Raw genomic sequence first — 26,419 nt, forward strand, 5'->3', positions numbered from 1 at the left:
TTGAGAGAAGTCTCTTATGCTCAACAAAGCTGAATTTATTTGATCAAAAATACACTATATTTTAAAATATAGTTTATTCCTGGGATTTCAGCAGCCATTACTTCAGTCTTAGTGCATGATCCTTCAGAAATAATTTCTAATATGCTGATTTAGTGCTCAGTTATTAATAATGGTTTTTATCAATGCTTTTCTGCTGTGAGGCAGAACTGTGATGACTTTTTTCAGGATCGTTTTTTTACTAGAAAGTTCAAAAGAACTGCTTTTATTTGAAATTAAAATGTTTTGTTACATTATAAAAGTCTTTACTGTCAGTTTAATTAATTTAATGCATACTTGTAAAAAAAAAAAAAAGTATTATAGATCTTATCCTTTTCCCGAACATTTAAATTGTGTGTATCAAGTGTATCAAGGTTTCCACAACAAGATTTAGCGGCACAACTGTTTTGTTTTTTGTTTTGTTTTTCTTTTTTACATTTAGAATAAGAACAATAATCATAAATGTTCTTGAGCAGTAAATCAGAAAATGAAAATGATTTTTGAATGATAATGTGACACTGAAGACTGAAGTATGCCTAATGATACAGAAAATTCAGCTTTGATATCACAGGTCAGGAATAGACTACATTTTAAAGGGTACATACCATGCTTTTAAATCATTACTTTTTACATATAAATCATACATTTTTGGTCTATATAAAGTGAAACTGCAATGCTTTGGTCTGAATACCTCATTATTATAGCTCCACAGGCCCCTATTCTACCCCTTTTCTAATGTGTGTCTGTGGGCAACCCATTTTGGAGCGGCCCCTTTAAATAAAAAGGCGATGTGTCATACCCCGCCCACTCTCCAGGTCGCTGAGTTCACACTTGGGTCAACTCCACCCCGTTCGGCCATTTTGGTTGTTTGATTAGAGACACATGATTATACAGAGTCAAAGAACATTTTTATTCACACTTCAAGCCTTACATGTGCGATCCAGAGCGAGTCAGTGGAAAAACAAGGCGACGAACCTGCAGAACAACGTCTTCATATGAATGCAGTGGTATGTAACTGTAACGTTGTTGTGTTATAAGTGAAAGTCGATTATTTCTCTTGTTAAGACAAGCACACTAACAAGATAAATGACTACGGTTTAATCTTACCTCTAAAAATCTGTATTGATAATATGATACGTTTAGAAAAGCATCAGGAAACACTGCAGTTAAATTACCATTGATGAAACTCAAGAACAATAATACTGAAGACGTGTAACTTTACTTCAAAACAAAAACAAAGAAAGACCATGACCACAATGTGTTTTAAGAAAATAAAGTACTTTATTTTTATTAACAATATTTACAGCTTATGCTTCAGGTCACTACATCCAACAACCGAACATTTTGACTTGCCCTCTCGTAATTTCTGCATCATTGGACTTGGACTACAAAATCGGAGCGAGAAAAAATAATGGCGGATTGCTCAATGTGTTGGGCCGGTAGTCAATGTCCTTACTTGTCAATTCCGCTGCAAATACTGTGACGTAATTGTTCAAAATACGTCATAAATAACAGAAAAATCGGAACAGGTTGAAAAATATGACCAAAACATAATATAAAGATAAACGAAGCACCTGAAGAGAATAATTTCAACTTTTCTGTACTTATAAACACAAAATGCATTTAAGGGCTAAAAAAAAAAGTGGATTTAGCATGATATGTCCCTTTTAAAATATATTCAAATAGAAAAACTTTATTTGTAATAATATTTCACAATATATTACCATTTTACTGTATTTTTCAAAAAAATAAATGCAGCATTGGTGAAAAAAAAAAAACAGTTATTCAAGACTTTTGACAGCCAGTATAATGACTAGAAAGTTCAATAGAAGCACAATTTATTTCTAAGTGTAAAATCGCAGAGCATTTTTTAACATGTTACCAGAAAATCTCTAGTTCAGTCCAGTGGGATTTTCTGAAAAGCTTGTCAGCTCTAGCAACAGTAGCCAAGGTCAACTGAGGGTTAATTGCACTATATAATGGACACTGGTGTAAAGCGTGACCTCACACGGAGTTAGATTGAGATTTCCTTGGCCACTGGTCCATACCTGCCAAACACATTAAAAGTTCAGCACTTCTTTGGCCAAGTTTATCAGTTCATCTAGATCAATGGTGTCCAGTAACACATAGCTTAAATCTGGTTAAGATTTACTGCATGTTACCGGATTAATACACAGCTACAGGAGTCCAACTAAAGAAAGAAATTACATACAGGATTTATTCTGTCATTCTTTCACCAGGAAAGACAAACGTGAGCCCATTCTAATTTGATGGTCTAGGTGGGGGGTAATAAGAATGAAGAGTCTTCTCAAAACGAATATCTCATCTTGACACCACAGTTATTTAAATGAAAACCGAGAAAGTATGAGGGAATTTATGCATGCTGATTTCTCCTCTCCTGTAATTTAGTGAAATTTCAACATGAGAATTCCATCATATTTTGTTCCCTTTTTTCTTTGCCTTTCTTCATTTGCATTCATTCGTACATCAAGGTCATATTAACATAACTGGCAAAATATTAAAAGATTTTACATTTCTTACTCTCTTTATGACGTTCACTCTGAACCCCTTATCTACAACGACCGCACTTTGCTTGCTTCAGAAAAGGGTGGATAGAGTTATCAAAAAAAGAAATGGAAAGAAAAAAGAAGCCCCTTTTTGCATAAAATGGCAAGTTGAAAAAAATCTAAAACAGTTGCTGAGGAACTCTAAATAATCATTATGCTTTTGGAGATGAATACATTAACATAACTTAGAGTTCTGGAAGTAATCACCAGCCTAAGAGTGCGAGGTCTCCCCAAGGGCTTGTTTCTTTCTGGCCTGTCACTCAGTTTAAACCCTGACCCTCCTAGAAAAAGAAGGATTGCAGAACCCAAGCCTTGTGGTTCCCTCTAAGACTTACCCACGAGATGCAATGTAGGGATTAGTTCATTGCTTTGTCAACTGTATAGAAGCAGAAAAAGTTAGTGGTGGAATATATTTCACTAACTACCATTCAGACATGCTGTCACTGAGTTGGCAAAGGTGTTTTAATAGCTGTTTCTATGGTGGCCCTCTGGGGCATGACGTATCACTGTTAAAGAAGCAAACAAAACTTGACAGGGCGCCAACATTAAGCTGCAAAACATTTTCTAAAATGCTTGATTTTTTTATTTTTTTTACATCTTATCCTGCTGAAACCAAAACAGCCTGAACCAGCCTGAACTGGTTTGTAAACTGGTCTAGTTTCCTAGTGTGGTCTAGTTTGCTGGTTTTAGAGGAGTTATGAGACACTTGTTAGTCAGGGAGGCAAGCAGGTTAACGATCTAAAGCACAGATGAAGACCCTACCATCCAGACCAGTTTAAAACACCAGTAAAGACCAGCAAATCAGAATAGCGGGTTATCTTGCTTATATGGATGTTACTGCTCTTTAAAAGCGTGAAGGTATTTTATTGCTAAAAAAAAAGCCATCTTAAATTGTTTGTCCACACTCAGGTCATTCTAAACCTGACTTTGTTCTGTGGAACATGAATATATTTGAAAAATATATTTTGGCAACCAAACAGTTTTTGTCCCCATTGACTTCCTTTGTTTGTCCATACTCCATACAATGGAAGTAAATGCGAGCCAACACTGTTTAGCTACCAATATTTTTCAAAATAACTTCAATTATGCTCTACAGAAGAAATAACAACCCGATCTCACGAGAATTCGTACGAATTTTACGAGCTGGCTAATTCGTACGACCTCACTCGTACGAATTAGTACGTTTTTGCTAAATCGTACATATTTTACGATTTGGCCAATTCGAATGAATTCGTACGAATGACCTACCCCTGACCCCGCCCCTAAACCTACCCATCACATGGGTTTGGACAATTCGTACGAATTCGTACGAGTGAGGTCGTATGAATTAGTACGAATTAGCCACTTTTTAATCACTCGTACAAATTCGTACGAATTGGTCGTTAGATAGCGTAGGAAATAAATGCATGTTTATGCTAGGTACGCACCAAAATCAGGCAAAATCAATAATCAGGCTGATTTTGGGCCAATTTCCCCCTTCCGACAATCATAGCTATATGTCCTGATTATCTTGATGGTTCAACAGAGTATCTTATCAGATTCTTCCTTGGTGTGAGGTGTGTTAAGAGAGTCCGAACTTGCTCGGAAGAACGTCGGAGCCGTCCCGAACGCGTATCGTGAATCGTAAATATTCAACATGCTGAACATTTCCGAACAGAAATCCTGATGTGTGGAGGGAACCCCGAGGACAAACACGTGCCCGCTCTGGAGATTATCACGTGACATGAAACAATATCTAATCAGAAAGCGAGATTTTGGAAGACGGAAGCATAACAAATGCAGTCACTGGGCTGTACAAAGTGAAATTGATGGTCAGCAGAGATGGAGAATCAGCTTGTTGATTTGTGCAGACTGATCTCATTAAGTATCGTGTGTATGACACGCCAATTCGTATTTACATTTTTGGCGTGCTATCAAGACGCATAATCACTTTTCAGCGTGTTTATGAATGCCGTTGACTTAACGTTATTACTGTATACGTATATATAAATATATGACTTACCTCAACCCCGTCCCTAAACCTAACCATCACTGGGGTTAATGGCATTTATGACTGTTCCCTTACCATCCTAGGAAAAAAAAAGATCGCTCCCCAGATGTAGATCTACATTTTGCTTCGTTTCGCGCGGACATTTGATGGTGTGTACAGACACGCGGAATCACTCGGACATTAATGGCGTAGACATACACGCGGATAGCTCAAAATGCGTAGAGATAACACGCCACTTGACTCGAAAGTGGCGTGTATGTTTACACAAAAGTCATGATGTCATGTTGATTTGTGGCTCAGAAAATGTAATTAGCTCAGTATAAAAACCATTCCAAATAAGGATAGGTGTATGTGAGTGAGAGAGAGAGAGAGATACCCTAAATTCCTGCTTAACCAGGCTGGGAGACCACCTTTAACCAGATTTAGATCTACAAACCAGCTCAGGCTAGTTTTAAGCCGTTTTCAGCATGGAGCTTCTACAAGAATACGGATGCAGTTGTAGTTGAATTTCGTAGAATGGCTAAAATAGAGGGATGCCGTCACAGAGAGCATTTGCATTCCTTTAAACATCCTCATCTTCATTCCACTCCCTTGGTAATCACAGACTGCTAACAGAGATCGGAGCTCCGTTGATGGTTGTGGCGAGAGGGAGAAGAAAAAAAAAAACACAAGGCTCATTTGCAAATGCTGGTGAAGTTGTGTACTTAAAACTCTCCCCTCATCCTCTCTCTTAATCACTCTCTCAGTCGCTTTCTCTCTCACACGCTCCTCATAAAATCCCCCTATTAGCATATTCTTCGTCTCAAGTTCATAAAGAAGCACATATGGACTTGGCGTCCAGAATGCTGTCCATTAATGAGTGGAACTCTGTATCTCTGATATCAGCCCAAAAGTATGTGTGTGTGTGTGACACTCTGTATGGTCTCCAGACGTCACATCCTCAACGCGCACACAAAGCAGTTTATTATTTGAGAAGATGAATGAAAGGAAGAATAAAGATGTTTTTGGTGCTTCTGAATCGATTGTGCAGAATGGACTGTGCGGCAACATTGCAGCACATTATGTAGCTTTTTTTTCCCTCTGCGGTTTGCATTGGCTGATATGAAGGCCTGAGAGATGTGTCTGGCTCTTTTTAACTGCGAACACAGATTTCATTTGAACACAGTGTGATAGCGCCGCCGTGTCGCGTTGTGACTTCCGTTGGCTTTTTTGGTCACAGGCCTCTTTTTTATGCCACTTTTGTGATGCGAGTGGCAAGATGTTGCTCAGGGGGAGGCTTGTGTTGCCTTTCTGTCTCAGCACTCGCAAAGATGGGAAAAAGAGAAACACACCCTAGACTAATGCATTTCTATGTCGTATGTGTTTCTCATAGTCAAATGTTCCAAATTGTGCTGATAATAATGAATGATTATATAATTGACAGGATATCACCAATTGCAGCCCATAATGAGAAAGAAAAGTACATTTTTCTGTATTTGAAAAGCATTTCCAAGTCTGTCGAGCACATCTAACATGCATTGTTTACAAGTGTTATTGTTATTCAACATGTCCTGCAGGGTTTCCGTGGACATTTTAGTGTTTTATACATGGAAATCTGAATCTTTCATGGAAGATTCATGGAAGAATTTTTCCCCTGTATAGAATGTCCAGATTACCAGATAATATTTAATCCCCCTGCATTGTGAAAACAATTGCATCATTATCATTACTGTAATGCATAAAAAAAAAAAAAAAAAAAAAAAAAAACATTAGTTTAAAGGGATACTTCACCTCTGGAAAGATGAATGTGAATTTAAAATCGGTCATTTATGTAGAAGAAATGTGAAATTATTTTAAATTTGGAGCTTTCTAGACTGAGAGAGTGTATTTTTGGCTTATGTGGATGAAAGACAACAACTCCCAGAATGCACTTACTTCGCTTCCCTAGCAGGCCACGCCTACCGGTAACAGAGCCCAGTAGTTAAACAACAAGTCTAGGCAACTAGTGAGTCTCTGTTATGAGTCTGCCTGAAAATGTTTCGATAACGCCCAAAATGTCCGAGATTCGGCTTTTGCGTTCTACATTCGCCATTCATTTTGTTTACTGTGGAGAGCTGTACAGATGAGCGACACCTGTGAGACGCACAGGTCTCGTGTCTCTCACGGAGGAGTTCGAATTTTCTTAGCAATGTTAAAACGCACATCAACCGATCACTTGTTAAGCATTCATGTAAACAATAAGTTCAGATTCACCAATCGGAATGAATTGAGATACATTGAAACAAAAGGTGTGCATGTAAACAATGGCGACTGCAGAAAGCAAAAGATGTATCCCGGATATTTTGTACGATCTTGGCGGCCGGACATGTCCAAGAAAAAGAGGATGGTAACCCCTACTACTCAGCTTTCTCCTACTAAGTTACTCAGCTAAGTTAAGAGCCTGCTAGCTTAGCTTACAAAAAAAGATGGCTGACACTATGTGTTCATTCTGTCAATGAGATCCCACCCCCTATAGGATGGTTGGAAATATGAGGAACAGCCGCTACTACTGACTGTAGTCTTTAGCCTACTAGGTTTCCTACTATACAAAGCTTAATGCTAAATCCTGAAGTATCCCTTTGTATGGGGGAATAAGTTCAAAGATTTGGTTTTGGTAAAATTTGCTTTACAAGTTTTCCCTTCATAACTCATTACTTATCCAAGTTGAAACAAGTTGTGCCGCTTACAATATTATTTTAGTATTATTTATACCGTATTAGAGTTTTGTACTCATATTTTGAATTTATATATATATAGGGCTGACTGTGGAATGTTACTTCAGTACAAACTGTGTGATTTAATTTTCAGGTGAAATGTGTTTTCATTAGATTCACTGCAATTTCAACTGTGATAGTGTCTCTGTAGAAAGGGGGAAATAACCCTGCACGAGAGAGATAAAAGCAGACAGTTATTCTCAATCACAAAATGACCTCCCTTACCGAGTGCCATCAGATTACGAACACACTTGTAGAAGAAGTGTACAAAAACAGTGCTATTCATGTAGCGCAAGCTTCTTTATATAGAATTGTCTGTTGACACTGCGGTGAATCTGCTCCCCGGGGTTTGGATAATGTGAAGATCTACTGATGGTTGTGAGACTGACAGAACGTGAAGAGTCCCTGAAAGAGAGCGAAGATGAGAAACTGTGAAAAAGAGCTAAAGCGAGAACAAGGCTTTGTTTTGACTTGGCTGACTTTCTGCTAACTGACAGAATGAGTGAATGAAAGCTCTTCGCCGACAAACCGAGGACAGGGGATAGGGTCTCGCAGACGTCGGGAAAGAGCCAGATGAAGGGAAAGCTCACAGCTGTCTGCCAACAGAAGGAAGCTGCGCTCTCCTGATGTTACAGGTGCAGACCCACTCCTTTTCTTCTCGCTCTCTTTTTCTCTCCCACTGAAGGTTGTCTGGCGTGAACGCCCTCAGTAAATGTCAGAACAAGCTGCTGCTCTTCCCAGACCACGCAGTGGGAGAACCACCAACCTCATCGCCTTGGCAACCCCTTGTCTCTCATCCGAAAGAAAAAGGCGAGGAGGAGGAGAAGAAAAGTGCTTTTATGCCGCTGACCCCCCTCCTTTCCCTGCGCACACACTCAGACTTGCCCATCAACACTCCCCGAGAGACCCTTCTGAGACCTGAAACATGTGGGTGAGCTCCCAGGCTTTCTGAAAGGACTGGAGAGAAAAGAGAGCACTGAGAGAAAAAAAAAAAAAACTTTGCCAGGGAAAATTTTGTAGACTATAGACTTTGCTAAACCAGCTAGACTGCTGTTAGGACCATGCTATTTTGTGTTAAACGCCCCTCATTTAATGTTAATTTCAACATTTACTAATACATTATTGGTTAACACTTTATTTTGATGGTCCCTTTTGAACATTCTTTTGACTGTAAGTATATTCGCCAACTACACGTCAACTACTTCTCATTAGAGTATTAGTAGACTGTCTGCTTAATATCTGACAACTCTTTATTATGATGCTCCTCCAACAGACATTCTACAGAATATAACTTTGCAAGTACATGTCAACTTATTCTATCACTAACCCTACCAGTCTACTAATACTCTGCTAACACTTTAGTGAGAGTTAGAAGAGATGTAGGTGCAATGTTACTAATAGTCAACTTAATGTGTTAAAGGGACCAGCCAAATAAGGTCAAACCCATTATTGAATTCCAAATTACACTATTAAATAGCTATTAACCGTGCAACATTAAAGCTACCCCAGACAGCAAACTGACATTGAATCAACGTCTCTCATGACATTGAAACAACGTTGATTTTGCTCATCGAATTAACGTTGAACCAACGTCAGACGCGGCATTCTTCAAAGCTAAATGAAAATCGAAAATTGGTTTGCTTTCATAACGTTGAAACAACGCGTTGATTTCAAGTTGATTTTCCGTTAGTTTTGAAAGAATGACGCGTCTGACGTTGGTTCAACGTTAATTCGATGAGCAAAACAATGTCAGATCAACGTTGTTTCGATGTCATATTTCCACGTTGATTCAATGTCAGTTTGCTATCTGGGACAATACCTAAGATTGTATACCGCTAGAGGGCGCTACATTCAAAACAACAACAACGGCTTTGCTTGATGACGCCGTGGAGGAACGCGGAATGATGGGAACTGTTGTTTTCAACTCCACGGTGGATAAATCATAGACGGTATAAATCAGTCAGACGGGAATCGAAAATTAGTTGTCATGGATGAGGTAAAGTTCGATTTCTATAACTGTTGCGTTTAATGACATGCTTGTTTTTTCATTAAACTGAAATAACCGCAAGAAAAGTAAGGTTTAAAAGTAAATTAGTTATCACAGATGTTAGGGGAGAGCCGGGACAGTTGAAACACTTTTCAGATAAACGTCGTTTTCTAAGATACGGCCAACAGTTCACATTCCAAGAAGTATTTGCGGTGAATATGACCTTACAATTTTTCACATCATATGCATAGACAACAAGACATTCTAATTGTTTTGCATGCTTTACTGACATGAAATTTGAATACAGAAGAACACGGTGTTACTCACCTGTCAAGTAAAACACATGCAAGATCGGCGTCTCTTTCTAGTTAGAGTTTTTCACGAAGTTCTCTCCATTTAGGAAATGCCACACCGATGTTGAGCTGGTTTTATTTCTCTTGTCCCAAATTCTTCTTGGGTCGTCTGGTTGACCCGTTCGTTAACGCATGCGTTTATGAGACTTGTCTTTGTAGACAGAACCAGGTGCAATCGCTAAAGAATAATTGTGCTCCATTCCATAACATTGCGCGAAACAAGCTGACGTTTGTTGCTTGATAGACGCTAACGCACAACTACAACTTCCGCATTTGTCCAGGACTACACGCAGTACGAGCGGAAACCGAGGTAACGCGGATGTGACGCGATTTACTGGCGACTCCCAGCTCACCCCTGCTCACACGCCCCGTTTCCTTGGTTAAAATCTCAATCTTCTCGCGATTTAAACATTGATTGAAACATTTGGAATATTGTAAGTTATCATTTTAACTAAATATATAACACTGGCCTTGTGATTTTGGGATATTTTAATGCAAAAATCTTAGGTATTCCACCTTTAAATCAGACGACTGCAAATCGTGAATATGCGTAAACGATATAGATAGCGGTATGACTGCAGCAGCAGTAGACTGGGAGTAGACAAATCTAGCTCCCAGTCTTGTTGGACAATACTCCACAACACTACAAGCCCAGGACAGACGAAGCAGGCCTCCAGGCAGCACAGCGGAAAACAGCAGCGATCTGTAGCGCAGCACCTCCGGCTTCACAGTCCACACTACACCGTGAAGTGGCGTTTTCAAATTTCATTTTCCAAAAGCTCTTTTCATTGACTTAAAACGTTGTCTCAGTGTGGACGAAAGGCCAAACGGGAAAGAAAACTATATGTTTTCAAACTTATATTGGATTTGTTTCATTGTATGGCGGTTGTGTCCACACTGCAAAGACACATTTATATGTAAACACCAAAGTGAATTTTGCATCCGATTACCCCTTTAAGGCCAAATTACCTATAAAATTGAAACTTTGAGTGCAGTCTGTCTCTTAAATTCAGCTCCTATGATTTACCATGGATATTTTTCCCCCTCCCTACTGTATGTGCTCCATATTCTCTGTGCAGAGCAAGCCTTATGTGTCATCAGACCACATGGGGCCATTTTGTTGGATGGTACTTTGAGACTGCAGGTGCTCTCTCTATAATGGCTGCTGGGACTGCATTTCTTTCTCCAAAGTGCCTTGTCTTTCTCTTTCTCGCAGTCTTTCTCTCCCTATGTGCCACCTCTTACTGCGTCCCTGCAGCTGAGCTCCTACCTCTTGAAAACTGTTGTTTGTGTGGTATTTTTCATGAGAGAGTGAGAGTTTGAGAAGTGGGTGGGTGTGTAGTCTGGCTTTATGGCGATGTTTCATCAGGTCGCTGTGGCGACCGCGTTTAGCAGAGCTCCTCAGGGAGAGAGGGAACGACAGGAAGAGGAAGCAAGAAAGAGCAAGATAAATAGAAATGAGTGAGTGAATTAATAAGGTCAGCAAGTGATCCTGTTGAACGTGCTTAACGTGCCAGTTTGCTTTTGTTGGGTTGGTAACTAAGAAGAGTATTACTGGAGAGTGTTATCCGTTTTCTGTTAGCATTCCCATTCTTATCAATGGCAACGGTTCACTTAACATTGGTTGTCTGACTACACTAAACTAATACTGTGTTTGACCCCCTTTCACCTTCACAACTGCCTTAATTCTACGTGGCAGTGATTCAACAAGGTGCTGAAAGCATTCTTTAGAAATGTTGGCCAAATTTATAGGAAACCATTTTTGGGATGCACATCCAGGGCACGAAGCTCCCGTTCCACCACATCCCAAAGATGCTCTATTGGGTTGAGATCTGGTGACTGTGGGGGCCATTTTGGTACAGTGAACTCATTGTCATTTTCAAGAAACCAATTTGAAATGACTCGAGCTTTGTGACATGGTGCATTATCCTGCTGGAAGTAGACATTAGAGGACATGGTGGCCATAAAGGGATGGACATGGTCAGAAACAATGCTCAGGTAGGACGTGGAATTTAAACGATGCCCAATTGGGACTAAGGGGCCTAAAGTGTGCCAAAAAAACATCCCCCACACCATTACACCACCACCAGCAGCCTGCACAGTGGTAACAAGGCATGATGGATCCATGTTTCCATTCTAACATTCAGTTTAGATTTCAGGAGATTGTCTTGACAAGGACCACACCCTTAAATGCATTGAAGCAATACAATTTTTATTTTAAAACTAACATTTTAAAATAAAAATGCTAACACTGATTGGCCAACAGCACAATGATGACACATACAGTAAGTTTTTATTTTCTTTTATATATTATTATTTTCTTTTTTAGTTTAAATGTGAATTGGCTGATGACACCTTAATAACAGACTGTTTACTTATTTATATTTTATATTTATTTTATTTTTTATTTAACTTTATTTTATACACTAATTGTCTGCCAGCACCACAAAATACATTTTTACTTTTTGAAAGCCATTTTGGGAAAGTATGAATTAATATCAAAGGGCAATGATTTGTGTTGCCCATGTTATAGTAGTTTCCACATCTATCATCAAGGGCTAATTTCTAATGCTAACTAGTCAAATCTTGAACCCTGATGGTAACAAACCCAAGAGGCGATAGTCACAATGTCTAACTTACAAACGCTCTTGCCATTAATCTAGATATGTTGTTATCAAGCTAACATGCACACTTTAACACTTGTTGCTTTGCTTCGACAATAGTTGACCTGAAGACAGACAGACCGCAAAATACAGTTTGAGCTAACGTCCACCAACGCTTTGCACATTTGCTACAAAACTGAGGTTAGTGTTTGCATGTTTATTTTTCCTTATCTTAAAGATTCAAATTTAATTTGTATTTCTTGACAAGTGCTTTAATTGTTTTCAACCTTAAAACCAAGAAAAAATATTGTGTAAGCTAGAAACCAGTGACAGTGTTAGCATCTGCCATTCATGTTTATTTTTAACCAGCAACCTAGAGCAAAAATAGATATCCAGTGTCCCAATAATCACTTTTATACCTCAAGAACAGTTTATTTTTGTGTGAAAGATTTCTCTCAAAGTGAAATGTTTACACTTTTTCCTCAGGCAGAGAGATTTCTCTACTGATCATGTGCTGACTGAGTATCATCACACTGGTTTGAAGAAAATGTGTGATTGAAGAAATTTAGAGTTAAAATTGCCCTGGTCTCCACTCTATATGTCAGACCTAAGAGTGACAGAAAGATGTGAGGCGCTTTGCTCAGTACGGCGGTTGCTCGGGTCTTGAAGAACCATGTGGTTGTATGTGAAAGACTATAGTTAACGCTGTCAAAAGGTCTGCACTCTCCTTACTTCACTGTCTTTATTCTTCTCACACAACTGGTGTAATTTTCTTTCGAACACAATATTCTAGTCGCTTTCTTTTTCGTGGTGCATTCGCTCTTCTTGCACATGTATTTAATGTTTCCGCTGACAGCTCAACAGTATATCTTATTTCACTCTCCTTATCTGTGTCATTCATTCCAGCTGCCTCCGCTCTTTATTTCTCAATTTCAACTTCTCTCTCTCAATCTCTCTTTCTCTCAGTCCTCAACATAATAATTTCCTTTAAGTCACTCTTAACAATGGTCCCACTCTCTCTCCCTTTCAGTATGATATACAGCTTACCCGCCACATGTCTCTTTTACTCTATTAAAACCTTTCTCTGTATTAACTGCTGTGATGTTGTACAGTGGTTTACAGGCATGTTGCAAAGGATATGAGAGGTTTTTTTTTTCCTTCTGTCTTTGTGAGACTTGTATGGTTTTTATTTGGTGTCTCTTCAATGACACAAGCCAGAGGTCACAAAAACAATATCTTTCATATCCTGAGGATTTCTGAGCTGTCCATTCTGTGCGTGTTTGGCCACCCTTGAATCCACTAAGACTTCAATTTCAGTTAATTTGTGCATATGTGTGTGTGTGGAGAGAGAGGCATTTAACTCACACTTTGCTCTAAACATTTTTCTTTCTTCCAGTTTCTAATTCATGAACAAATCGTTCAGATTGCTTTTGTGAACTGGATCAGCTGATTAATTTAAAAGATCTGTTTCAAAGAAAGGTTCACAGCTAGAGCAGATATCCAGATTTCAGATGTCAACCTTAGAAAATAGCCTTCAAATTTTTTATGTGTACCATGATGGTAGCTGAACAAAGTCAGGGTTACAGGATTATTTATTAACGCTTTTGATTACAGCCCGGAAATTACTGTGTAATTAAGACAAATTTACAGCGTAACTGTGTAAAAATTTAAAGTTTGGGGAATAAAGGGGTAGCAACCAGCATATTTATAGTGTAAGTAAATACTGAGAAACATACTCCTCTTCATGTACTCACAGGGTACAGGCCGTAAAATAACAAGTGGTGCTTGTTGCCCTCTTGTTCCATGTTACAGGGTAAGTACAATAAAAAATACATACACAATCTAATATCACTAACTCAGAAACCTTTATTTGAAAAAAATACCTTATTACAGTTGTTCTGAAGTGATAAGAGGAACAAAAGGAAGAATCCACTGGTCTCCACTGTATATGTCAGACCTTGAGGGACACAAAGATGTAAAGTGCTTTATTCAGTACGGCAGTGGCTTTGGGTCTTGAAGAAACATGTAGTTGTATGTGAAATACTATTAACACTGTCAAAAGGTCTGCAAGGTCCAAGTTGCTTTTCAAATAAAGGTTTCCCAGTCAGTTATATAAGATTGTGTATGTATTTTTATTGTACTTGCGCTGTAACTACATGGAACAAGAGGGTAACAAGCACCACTACATGAAACAAGTATCTTTCCCCAATATTTAAGCAAAAGTTGCAATTGTTTTAGTTTCCAGTGCAAAAAAAAAGTTTTCAACTTTTACTTTCTGGGCTGTAATCTAAAGCGTTACCGATTAGTTTTGAGTTGACGAAAACCAAACCAATCCAACCAGGCTTTGTTAGTCCCATGATGCTGATCATCAACTTTCTCAGGCTTTGATCCTGAGTTTAGGAGTTTAGGTGTGACATCAGTACCGAACAGCCAATCACAAGATGAGTGAAACTCAGCAGGAAGAAATAGCTGTCTATGAAAGTGTAAGACCAAAAGAAAAAGTCGTGCTATTTCAGTACAGTTGATAAAATATAGAGAGAATTGAACATTTAATCTTACATGTAGTCATTTTATAGCTTTTATAGATTCTAAAGCGTATTTAAATTACATTTATATATTTATTAAATTTAACTGTGCATAATAATTGATCGATTAAGGGTACAATAATTACATAATATCTAAATCATACAAAATCATTATTATAAATAAGCATTGCTAAAAAGCCACACGATTTTGTCTTTAAAATTTGCTATGTTGTGACCTTTAATTTGGAGTAGAAACAGGTGGAGTGACTATCGCATCAGACATGTGTTACTTTGCTCACATCAGGTGATTGGTCCAAGGTTGCAATTCAATTGGTGATTGGTCCGAACCTCTTACCTAGAACATAACCTGCCCAGGTTAGCCGTGAAGCAAGTTACTATGGCAATGAACACTGCTAAAAGCCAAACCACTCTCATGGTGCCTAAAACCCAGTTTGGTGCAAACTAAACTGAAACATAGCTGGCTAGTCAATTAAACCGGCTTCATGGTATAGGCCCCTGCTCCTTTTGAGTGTGTGTGTGTGTGTGTGTGTGTGTGTTTGTGTTTCTGCATCAATGCGTTGACCAGGCTGTAACAACCTGTGCCGGTTGAGTATCCACGTAACCTTCGGTCTATGGGGAGATCCTTGTCTTTCATGTGCCCTTCCACCAATGTCCTAGCAAAGTAGGTCAGGACATAAAAAAACAAAAAACAAAACACCCACACTCCACTATAACTTTGAACGAAGAGATAGAAAACACCAGGTGTGAGCCTGGTCAATGAATAGGAATTATATGAAAGGCCAAAATATCACAAATATACATTTTTTTCTGATTTCATATTTGAACTTTTACTGGAACTTAAATATATAATTAGTAACAAGCTTCTTTATTATTTTTTTCTCAGGTATTTAACTCATCTTGCATGTTTGTGCTATAAATGATAACTGTTGAAGTTCTGATTTGTTGTACAATTTTTGCCTAGTCTAAGATTAAACAGCTGGAGACTGACATTGAAGGAAGGGTGTCATATCTAGTCAAATCTAAAAACCAGAAATAAGGTAGACTTGGAGGTGGACTCTTGACATTGACCAGTTAGTAACCCCCAAGACATCTTTCAACATCTTTTAATCAGTGAAGCAATGAACTAGCCACCACCGTAAACACCTTAGCAACTGCAATGGCCTAGCCCAAACTTCACTCATATTTTCTTCCGTAAATGTAACTGTTTTCAGTATGATTTCTTGAGGATTGTGTGACACTGAAGACTAGAGTAATGAAGCTGAAAATTCAGCCATCACAAGAATAAATGACATTTTAAAATGTTTTCAAATATAAAAATCATTGCAATAATATTTGCAGCCTTGATGAGCAAAAGAGACTTCTTTCAAAAACATTTAAAAAATCTTGCTGACCCCAAAGCTTCAGAACGACAATGTGCATAAATTAATAGCATTTCTGTAGAATTGGTAAAACATTTTGAGCTATTCTTACTATTTTAAACCTTCTTTATTCAGTTGTATTTTTAGTTGTTGCTGAACTTAAGAATAAATGTTGAATTGGTTCCTTTTTTTTTCTTGTTGTGCTTTTTTCAAAGGTCTCTGGAGAACTACTACCAGAAACAACTGCCTGGAAAGCAGTAATATTTTGGACTCTACTTCACCTCTTTAGTGGTGGCATGCTTTTGACACACTGAAGAGGTTTTAAGGTCACCCCAAACCTTCATTGAGGTCAGCTCAAAAATTCCAAGCCTGGATTGGACAATGTTGTGGGAGTCTCGCATGCTTCAAATGGGTAGGCAGTTTGGCTTCACGTCTGTGTTGGATGGCGATGCTGATGTGAGAGCAGCATGTGGAGTATTGTGTGAATTATCTTTTTACTGAAACGCTGTAGGATAAAATCACTGGGCCCAGGCAGGGGGGGAGGAAAAGCCCAGCTGACAGCCATATAGAAAGAGTCCAGAGCCCCCCAGCCGGTAGCCGGGACATCACCATCTGGAGCGAGGCCTACACGCATGCTGGGCCTGTCAAAAAGACGGAGCTCTTTTCACAACACACTTTTGTCCATCCTCTCTCTCCTTCGGTGAAGCTCTCACTATCCAGCCGAGCGTTCACAGTCGTCTTTCCCATAAAGCCCTCCCACTGTACGGGTTGCTCCATTCATCTACAACGGGAAGGAGGACCCGGAGGACATCACTCATCCGGGATTGTACAAAGTAGTTAACAAGTACAATGGTTAAATTTGCACTAATCCTTTGGTTATCGGCATCCTTTGGGTATCAAATCCGGGTTGAGAGTTGAGGTTGAGAACTAAGTGTCAGTGACTTTTTCCAAACCTCTTTTGCTAACGATATTTAGTTTCATGGTCTTAGCTAGTCACCATAGACCGGTTTTAAAACAATTTCTGGTTGTTTAAGTGCCAATTATAAATGAAGAGTGATTTTTCTTCATTGCTTAAAAATTGCTTTAGCATCTTAGGCTGGTTAAATTGTATAAACCAGCTAAACACCAGCTTGACCAGGCTGGGAGATAATCTTAAACTAAAAATCGTCAACAAACTGTCTAAGACTAAAACTGATTTTTGTTGTTTCAATGCAAAGGCCAAATAAAAAGTAATAAAAGTAAGATTAAGATTTTAAGCTGGTTAAGTGGTCTAAACCAGCTAAGCAACAGCTTGGCCAGGTGTGGGAGACCATCAGAAAACCATCTTAGACTGGTTTAAAAACTCACTCCTGATTACTTCTCTGCAAATGAAGAGTAATTGGGACATTTGGGTTTTTTGATAGATTGACAATTTTAGCTACCGTATACACTGGACAGTAGCCTCCAGATGTCAGACGTATGGGGTGACATCTGTTTTGATTGTCTCCAGGTGATGATGGTCTCTAAAATATATGATGCTGCCAAAAATACTGTCAGACTAACGATCTGTGTGCTGATCTTGTTTGGCTATCTCAGTCAGGCTAACCGTGCAGCATTAGTGATCATTAGTTGTATTAATCGGCAAAATACCTCGCGACGGAGTTGACAACTTGTCACGGACATTCATGCAATTGGTGTGTCCCTAAAACATGTTCTCATTAGTGTGTGCTAGCTGCAGACTGAGGCTAAGCTATAGCATGCCATCCCGGGAAATTAGCCTGGTAGCATACCAGACAAAGTGGTTTATTTATTTTTAAGCTGACTGCTAAAGTTGGAGAGGGGTATCCCTCTGTGACTGGGTAAACAAACCGGACAAGAGAAGAGATAGTTGGAGGATATCCAAGGGTAGCCATTCACCTTCATGCCAGAGGCAGATAGCAGAAGAAGTGAATCTAACAAATCCCAAATGATCTGAAAGCACACTTCTATGTGGAGGATGCAAAGATCTGACTTGGTCGAGCTGGAAAGTCTCCTGTTGATGGTTATTCACCAGACTTTCTATATCGCTCTCCCCATAATGCAGGTTTTGAACTCAAGGGGTGAAATCTAGAGCAGTGCAGCTAGCAGACCTGTCAGCCCTTTCAGTTGCATTCGGTAAATTTGTTGTTATACTCTCCCCAAACAACCTAGGCACAGACAAAACCTCAAAACCTCACGAGGATCTCATTTGGGAAACTTCCTTTACCCTTATTTCAACTCTTGGTTTCTTTCTTTCTTTAATTGATAATTGAATAAGCTATCACCATGTAATCAATTAAGAACTTGATCCCGGCCTTGGAGAGCAGCAGTTAATTGGCTTGTGCCAATGAGAGCCTGGGAGATCAAGCTGAGGTATTAATAATGATGAGGTTTTCGGAGGTCATTTGCAGATTTTCTTTATTGCGTTGATTGCAGAACTGCTTAAGAGAGACTGGGACTAAAATAGAAAAACAGTGCAAAAAGCTTCACTGGGGTGTCTCCATCTTTGATCTCGTTTAGCATGAAGGTTCCCCGACTGCTGGCCTTTGACGATCGGAAGAAGCATCCGGAAAATTCCACACCGCCTGCAGTTGCTGCTGCTTTGTAACCTGCGAGGATTGAATGAGGTATTGGAGGGGAAAAAAACCTTCATCGATCTCTCCTCACCTGCTTTTTTTTTTGCTCCTCACTTTTCCGCTCTGTCCTCTAAAACCATGTCTTTTTCACTCAGTTGACTTCCATTCAAAGCCAGCCAGTGATGGTGAATGCTTGACTAGGTTGCTTTGCCCCGGCAGCCCCCTGGGTTCTGGGCAGTGGCCTGAAAGAATCCTGAAGCTGCAGGCGAATAGAGAGCCAAAGCAGGCAGGGGGCTAATAGTGGTGGATGGGATTGTCTTAACGGTGCGGGAAAGGTGGGGGACAGGAGCAGAGAGTGTCGAGGGCTAGAACCATCTGCTTTTGTGGTGGTAAGCATCAAAGCCAGGAGGAGCACGGCGGGATATCTCTTTTCACCGGGGACACATTGCATATGGGCCCCATATTTCTCCATGATGGCATCCTGCAGACCTCTGGGAGCCCATCGTAGCTTCTTCTATTCTCTTTTATTCCCCTATGTGGCTCCCCTAAAAGCCAAATTGGTGTGAAAAGACAGGAATTCCCTATTATTTACCCTGGGAATTTAGATAATAGATGAGTTTGTTTGACCCAGCAGACCCTGAATAGCAAACTCTCCACTCTTGTTAATTTTAGCTAGTTTTTAAGCTAAACCCCACATCCTTTGCTTTATTTTTGTTAGTGGAGGGGAATAATAAATGGGTCACTGCATGGCTCAAAAAAAAACATGCTCAGAGGATGATTAATTATTAAAGTGACTAATACTACATTTGCCTCAGAGCACTTGTGACTTTAATCCATGGCAGGGGCACAACTACCAGTACTCAACTCCCCACATGTGTGTATCCCTCCCTCTCTGTCAGTCTCTCCCCCTTTTTCTTCGTCTATCCCTCTAGCTAAATTCAATTTCAGATTCAATTAGCTATATTGGCATGACCAAGATACATATTTGAACTGCCATAGTTTTATCACTCTGCTGTGCTGTTACATTCCTCCCACCCCTCCTTCATCCCTTGCTTCTGTAGTGCTGTGTAAGAATCTGTTGTGGCCATTTTGACAACACTTTGCCCAGCAATGTTGATACTTGAACAATGTTAATGATGTCTATGATAATGAGGTGAATTCTATGCAAGTAATGATAAAAAGTAATTGATCTAAATTGTATATAAATACATTCTGGGTGGGAAAAAAATAATTTTGAAGTTCAAATTTAGTTTGCTCCTTTGTCTGTCAAGTTTCTCTCAATGCACCTGATTCTCAATTCTCATTTTTTTTTTCTTTCCCTACTCCCTCAATTATTTCCTCATTCAGTTTTTCTCCTCTCTATCAGCTCCTCTTTCTGTCACCATTTTTGTGTCATTAACTTTGGAAATGGCTATGGGAACAGAGCAAAGAGGCAGGGAGGGTGAAAGGAACCGGGAGAGAATCATTAGTTAAATATTATCCAGTCTGTTCCATTAAGGCTGTAGGGGAAGGCTCATGCTTTTGAGCGCTCGGGAACAATGGAGCATGTGGATCCCTTTCCACCCGCCCCAAACATACACACCGAGTCCTGCAGGTCTTTGTGGCTCATAGTAGCACCACAGATGGCTAACCTATAATGGCACATAATGACACTGACAGGGAGAGAGAGAGACAGGTAAAATGTGCTTTAACAAAGAGATCCGTGCTGAGAGGTATGGCATGGATAGCTGATGTGATGTTGCTGGATTACACACTGAAGGAATGGTATTTCATCAAACATTAGGTCAGAGTGCAATGATAAAATCACTAATCAGGAACAACATGACATATCAAGAAAACAATATTCAAAACAAACCAACATACAGGAATCAGTCAGAGGCTGCATTTCGAATAACCTAGGTGAGATCCCCCCCCCCCCAACCCACCCCCCACCCACGCCCAAAACAAGTAAAACCGCCCTTTAGGGAGAGGGAGTGCTAATTGTGGACAATTAAAATAATTACATGAACCATCCATATCATCTTTTCATTGAAGGCTGGAGAGTGGTTTTAAATGACTTCCCAATTTAACCCTTGAGATTTGGAGGTTAACATATGGTGTAGTTAACTTCTTTTGTTAGCGGTAGATGAGAACATAACTGGCATCATTCCCTTATGATCTCCATGGTTACAGTGATCCAGTGAGATTATTCCTCAAAGAAATCTTTGTAATGACGCTATCACGACAGACATCAATTGCAAATACACTTGTTTATTGTGGCAAGATGAGAATAGTTTGAGTAACTGATGTGTTCAATAAGCAGTCGTGCAATCATTTTTTTTAACAAATCTTTTGTGCAATAAGCCATAATAGCACAAAAGTCCTGTCTTTTAGAGCGAGTTTAAGGTTTTAAAATCACTGCGGTGCATGCACACACTCTCAAGCACAAAATTGCTAGGCTCATGCCCATTCACACTAATTGAACTGCAATCCCTCAGCCATCTGGCAGACATTCACCCTCACACACATGAACTTTCGCTCAAACACACACACACACACTGACACCCCAATCAATTAGTCTTAGGGTTGTGGAGGAATGTCGACCAGGCAACTCTGAGCTTGCAGTATTCCATCTATCACACACAGGCACACTCTTCTTTACGCACACACAGTGGCTTATCACACTCAACTATTACAAATGAAATAAAGCAATCAAGGGCATTTAAATAAGAGCAAGTGGAAGTAGGTACAGCTTTGCTGAGAGTGCATACAGAAAGACAGAAAAAGAGAGTCTGGCTAACCATAAATCATTACATGAGGTTTGTGGTTTGTGTCTTACCGATGCTAAGTACATATGTGCTTATGTGGGCAGGTTTTGTAATCCTAGTGGGGACAAAATTGTCCCCTGGGGAACATCTAAACCTGACAGAATCTCCCTGTGGAGATATCTTAGCATATAGAGAATTTTAGAGTTTAAAAAAATTATAATAACATTGTCATTTACTACATTTTCTTGCAGTTCATGCAATGAGCTCCAATGATGTTAAGACCCCAGTGTTGTCTTTTTTTGTTCACAGAAGAAAGAAAGTCACGCAGGTTTGGAATGACATGAGGGTGAGTACATACCTGGAAAAATTGTTGCCTTTTAGCGAAATTCACAATTCTGACATTGAAATGGATAGGCCACTAACAATGTAGTGTTTATAAGTGCACCACTGCTTTCTGCACAGTGGTAAACATGCTAACAAGGAGTAAATTCACATTTTCATTCAGTCCGTCTGCTGCTTATGTTCAGAACAATTATATAACATACATAATCACTTGCTTGGCTGAAATGTATGGAAGCTTATTTCCCAATCAGAAGAAGAATTGCGATAAAACTAGTCAGAAATACTTAAACTTGCAATTATGAAAAGAAAAGTCTGAATTGCAAGATGTAAACTTGCAATTGCGAGTTAGAAAGACCAATTCTGAGGATAAATAGGCTATCTCTTTAATTAATTGGTCTTAAGCTAGCATCCTCATTATCATTGTTGCTCATTCTTAGCAACATTATGTCCCATCTCTGCTATTGGAATAGCACCTCAAACGATAGGAAATATTGCTATTCCTGAGCAATTTAACGTTCAATTTCTACCTGGTGGCCAATAAAAATACAAGTAAACATTTGAAGGATAGACCTGAGCCATAGTTAGAATCCAGAGTATCACACAGACTTGTATCAAACAGATGTGTGGTTGAACCAGTAACCACTTAGAATACCACAGCAATCGCATATAGCAACTATGTAAACATCTTTACATAGTTTTGTTGGGTTAGCAGTAGGGTTTTGCACCATTTAGGAATGCATTGAGAAATTCGAGTGTAATTTTTAATTGAAAGAGTTTGAAATTCCACCTATAGAAATTTGTTCACATTCAACAACATCGTTGTTGACATTCAAATTCCAGTTCAACTTCCTGTTATGTGTGGCCAATTAAATTCAAATTTAAACTCTTCTTCAGTTCTCACTGAAATAAATACAAGAATGTGGAAAAGTTGGGTTTGTGTGTCTGTATTTGTTGTCATATCAAATGTGTTGACATATGCTGGCACAAATATGTGTAAATAAAGTACAGATGATTGTTTAAGGACATTGAACTTAATTGAAAAGAAAATTGCTGCATCTGTTGTTATCATCGGATTATGCGATACTGCAGCATGTTTGCATGTTCTGATTTGTGTATGGCGTGCTCGTCTTGGTATGCCGAGCTTAAACGTGTTATTTTATAATAAACTGTGTGTTTACTGTAATGAGAGTCATAATGAATGTCTCGCTCAGGCAGGAGAGTTCAAACTCTTTACTTGTAAAAAACGTACACAACCTCCCATCCTCCCCCTATTTATTTCTCCCTCTAATGGGATCATGACTCCATGTTTTTCTTTCATCCTTTCTAATTAAAAAAGGCCAATCACCCATTCTGTTTATCTATCCGTCTACATGTCTCTCTGTCTCTATATCTGTCTATCTCTCTGTCTTACCTGTCTGTCTGTCTGTTTGTCATCCATCGACACAAATTCCCATTTTCCGGCTAACACTCAAAAGTGCAGATAGTGAATCACATCAATGAGCTCATCAGCATGCATCTGTGTGTTTATATAGTTGCAATGCCATTTCATTGGCTCCTTGTTTTCTCTAAGTATTGTGAGGTCATAAAAAAAAAAGCTGTTTGAAGGAGTTTCTTTGAAGTGGGACATTCTTGTCATGGCCCGTTCAGATTTGTGCATTCCACTCTCAAATTCCTTTCCGTATTGAGGCATGCTGGTTTATACGGCTTCAACAGACGATACACAAAAGGTCTGGTTAATTAGAAGCTTTGTCAGTTTAATAGAGCACCACACATGCACACCCACACCTCTTTTTTTGTGTCTGTCCTGGTTTGTGTTGGTATATAATGAGGTCCTCGCTTGCACCAGGGACAGTAAAACTGCAATCAGCGCTCAGAATGTGTGTGTGTACTTGAGTATGTGTGCTAAGAATGCATCAAGGGACTGAAAGGCAACAGGTCTAGGTGCTGATCTTCTTTTTGTGCCACACAACAGTCATGGAAAGAGGGGGAATAGAAAATGATGAAAGCCAGAGCTCTTGAACGCCTCCTCTTGTGCTAATAAAGACAAACCGAATGGTGATATGGTCCAACCTTGACCTCCATGATTCCTCTCTAGACGAGTAGCGAGTGTGGTGTTGACGTCAGGTTTGCGTTTGTGTGTGTGTTGATGGGTTATTATAGTTTACTAAAACTAAAATCATTCAAATAAATCATGGCAACACTTTATTTGAATGTATAATAACTATAATTAGGCGTAACTACATGCAACCAACCCTAAATAAAACCCAATTCAAACAAAATCCTAACCCAATTAGTCTAACTGCTTCATACTCATATTCTAGTCAGAATGTGAGTCTGATACTGCTCCGTAGGGCTTTCATTATGAGGCGTGTCTTAACCGAACCAGAAAAAAACTGCACTCAATTGGATAGTCGGTAGACCTACAACCAATCAGAGCAATGCAGTGGGTCAACTACTTTGCATACAGTTGTCAACTACATAACTTACTTATTTTAGAAGTAAAATAACGAGTGTTGCTTCTTTTACTTGATCCTCCATGAGTGCAACCAAAGGAGAAGCCCCAACGACCACAGGCTTTTCATTGCGTCCCATCTTCTTAGCGATCGAAGCCAGCTGATAAGTTACACTTTTGCCGAATCTTGTAGGAAGGGCGGCAAAAATATCTTTCCGATCGACAAATGCCTTGATTGCAGTTTTCTGTTTGTCTATTAAAATTAATGCGCTGTTAATGCATATTACAACAGACGCGGCAGCGGAATCTATACATCTCAATTCTCCAGCTGCAGTCATCTTTGAGGGAAACCAGTTAAGCGCTCTTTGATAACGTGATGATTTTTCCCTGCAGATCATCTGTCCATCATCGTATAAAGCCCGCCCTGGCAATTTGATTGGCCCGATCATTTTTTGACTGATCATAATTACTCCTCAATGGATCGAGTCCAGACCGAACTTCTTGACCAAAAAATGTTGTGGGTGGAATTCGGGCTGGTATCCAGGCTATAACCCAATAGTAAGTATACATGCAATTAATTATTACTCAGTACATATAATTACACTGTAACAGGGAACCATTAAAATAAAGGGTTACACTTTATTGTAAGGTGTCATTGTTACAGTGTAGTTATGTATTTAAGTGCTGAGTTATATTAATTAACGACATGTACATGTAACTTACTGTAGAGTTTGAGTAGGTTTAGGGTTTTGGATGAGGGTTAGTTGCATGTAATTATGCCTGATTTACTATAATGTTATATGTTTTGACCATTATATATAATCTGACACTGTAAAATAAAGTGTTGCCGAATAAAGTGTAACCAAATGTTTTTTGTCTGTTACTTGAAAAGAAAACTGATGTACTAAAATTACTTTTTTTAAAACTGATTATTTAAATAGTGCTTTATGCAGTAGTAAACAAGAAAATAATTGATTAAAACTTAAACATCAAATTTGAGAAAATTCTAATTCTGCTCTAAAACAACTTTGCAAAGACAGTTTCATCATCATTCAGCTCAAGTCAGTTCAGTGTTGATTCAGTTCAATAATAGTCATGGTGTATCAAAATTTGTTACGTATGAAACAAAGTCGATTCGGCTATAAAAGCAGCTCTACAGAAGATGTGTCATCATCCAGCTCGATTCATTTCAAGTTTTTCTTCTCATCCAATAGCATCAGTGCAGTAAAATTGATAATCCAGTATGATTGAATATTAAGTCTTTTAAAGCCAAAGTGACAATGTCAAAAGTCAATGGAAAATACAATAAAAAAAAACAAAGGCGGACAGAACAGAATAGCGACACGGTCCAACCCCGACCTCCATAATTCCACTCTGGTAGCGAGTGTGGTGTTGAAGTCAGGTTTGAGCCTGTGTTTGTCTGTGTGGATGGGTTTTGGCTAAGAGACTACGCCTCATTAAGTTCAATGGCTCAAAGGTTCATTAAAAACCAAGCAAGGCAACCATCCAAGTTAACTGGAGCCCACCCGCCACCCTGAAGTGTTAACACCTCCACCGCCACCCCCTTCTCTTTTCACATTTGCACCCTTGAGTTCCACCACCCTCTCCTTTTATTCCACTCTCTCTCTAGACAATAGATTCCATCTGTTAGAGACACTTTCTTTCCCAAGGCTCTCCTCAGGGGGGCCGTGAGCCCACGACTCTGTGATTTGAGTCGGTGCAGGTGGAGGGTGGGCCCGTCATCCAGCCGCGCTCTCCATGGACACTCGCACCGAGAGAGAGGAAGAGAACGGCGTGATGGTGACTTAAAGGAAGCAAGAGAGGCTGGTTGAAAAGAGATTTTGAGAGAGCCTTTGGGGAAAGCCCCTTAACGGCACTCTGGAGCTTTGGCGAGGCAGCTGTATGTGCGCAGAGAGAACGCTCAGCTGCTTTTTAAGTACTTTCAAAGCGGGAGAGGTGAAATTCGGAGCTAAACTAATGGCTCTCACCTACCTAGACTGAGAAGAGAACACCTGCAGTTGTCAGGAACTCTGCAATCATTAAAGAGAGAGTCTTTAGGAATATTTTATTTGAAATCATGCACTGTGATTCTCACAAAACAGCCTGCAAAAACTGGAGCGGAATTAATGTCTA

General features: G+C 39.4%; 1 protein-coding gene across 6 annotated transcripts in view; it reads left to right on the forward strand.

Moving 5' to 3' along the window:
* The first annotated feature begins 887 nt into the window (after positions 1-887).
* Positions 888-26,419, forward strand: part of nphs1 (NPHS1 adhesion molecule, nephrin) — a 185,646-nt gene continuing 160,114 nt past the window's right edge. For 4 of the 6 annotated variants that reach the window (XM_089121039.1, XM_089121045.1, XM_089121044.1 and 1 more), the window contains exons 1-4: positions 888-1,043; positions 16,388-16,584; positions 18,690-18,796; positions 21,802-21,838. The gene's annotated coding sequence lies outside the window, so the exon portion shown is untranslated. Of the gene's footprint in view, positions 1,044-16,387; positions 16,585-16,683; positions 17,006-18,689; positions 18,797-21,801; positions 21,839-26,419 lie in introns of all 6 variants that reach the window. The other 2 variants (XM_089121041.1, XM_089121042.1) reach the window with 2 other exon arrangements.

Source organism: Pimephales promelas, chromosome 16 (genome assembly GCF_988280905.1).
Source record: "Pimephales promelas chromosome 16, fPimPro1.hap1.1, whole genome shotgun sequence".
Lineage (NCBI taxonomy): Eukaryota > Metazoa > Chordata > Actinopteri > Cypriniformes > Leuciscidae > Pimephales > Pimephales promelas.